At 40.8% G+C, this 1,302-nt stretch overlaps 1 protein-coding gene across 1 annotated transcript in view; it reads left to right on the top strand.

The window, feature by feature from the left end:
- F13A1 (coagulation factor XIII, A1 polypeptide) overlaps nucleotides 1-1,302 on the top strand; it is a 302,545-nt gene that overhangs the window by 250,378 nt on the left and 50,865 nt on the right. The gene's annotated exons all lie outside the window — the stretch shown is intronic.

Below are 1,302 nucleotides of genomic sequence, written 5' to 3'. Positions count from 1 at the left end.
GGGCATATTCATTTTCTAGGGCTGCTATAGCATAGTATCAGCAAGTGGGTGCCTTCTAAGAACCAAGAATTGTCTCAAAACCTGAGCCCAATTTCAGATTATCTGCAGGACCATACTCCCACCAAAGGCTTTAGGGAAAGACTTTCTTCCAGCTAATGGTGGCCCCAGGCATTCTTATCATAGAGTTGCATTTTCACAAGGCCCTCTTCTTTTTTCATAAAACCACAAAGTTAGGATTAGTACCCACCCTACTTTTGAGTTGTGGTGCTGGAAAAGAGTATTAAACATACCGTGGACTGCGAAGAGAATAAGTAGGTCTGTCCTAGAGAGGGTGAAATCAGTTTGTTCCTTGGAGGCAAGGATTTTGAAAGGATTTTGAAGCTCCGTCTCACATACTTTGGACATGTTGCCAGGATAGACTGAAGTCCCTCGATGAAGGACTTGATGTTTGGAAGAATGGAGGGTCATCACAGGAGAGGAAGACCATGGCTGAGATGGATTGACACAGTGGCTGTGGCAATGAGTACAGGGGTTTAAAGATGGTGTGAAGTTGGCTCAGAATAGGGCAAGGTTCAGAGATATTATTCATAGGGTTACTATGAGTTATAGTCAACAGCCTCAATATAATCTTATGTTAGCTTAAATGACTGCACTGGCAAAGATTATGTCCAAGCAACGTCACCTTCACAAATACCAAGGGTAGAACTTCAACATGTCTTTTTGGAAGGATACATTCAAATGCTAACACAGGGAGACACAGGCTTTACATGGAGGTTATTTCTTCATTTCTTTTTAAAAAAAGTGACATGTCTGAATGTTATAGGTTAGACAGAAGCAGACATTAGGAGAGGGCTATGGAGACAGAGGATGTGTTGTCCTGGGTCTGTTAATGACTTCCTCTCTCTGTCATTGCTCTATTTCACATCCTTGATCTCTCTCTGCTTTCTTTGCAAGGACTCTTTACATTTTAAAAATTCAGAATATTTTATGTAATATTGGGCTGGACACATGGAAGCCTGCCTTTGAGATGGAAATTTTGCATTTCCTGTAGTACTGGTATTGGTGAGCACAACAATTGGTCTTAAAGCAAGGAGAGAAAATCAACTGGAAGAACTCAAATTGCCCTCTGAGTGTTTTCAGCCATATCAAGCAGGTTGGGAAGCCAAACATTGGTCAAACTCCATATTGGAGAGGACATTTCTATTGGGTTTTTATTGACTTGACATGTGGCCCTACTTCACTGGGGGAAAAGCATACAAATAGCAATTTTTAGAAAGCAAAAACAAGTGAAACAAATATATA

This window comes from Elephantulus edwardii, unplaced genomic scaffold, assembly GCF_000299155.1.
Source record: "Elephantulus edwardii isolate Elephantulus edwardi_28Jun2011 unplaced genomic scaffold, EleEdw1.0 scaffold00071, whole genome shotgun sequence".
Lineage (NCBI taxonomy): Eukaryota > Metazoa > Chordata > Mammalia > Macroscelidea > Macroscelididae > Elephantulus > Elephantulus edwardii.
Note: the sequence above shows the minus strand (reverse complement) of the source record. Positions and strands in the feature narration are given on the sequence as shown.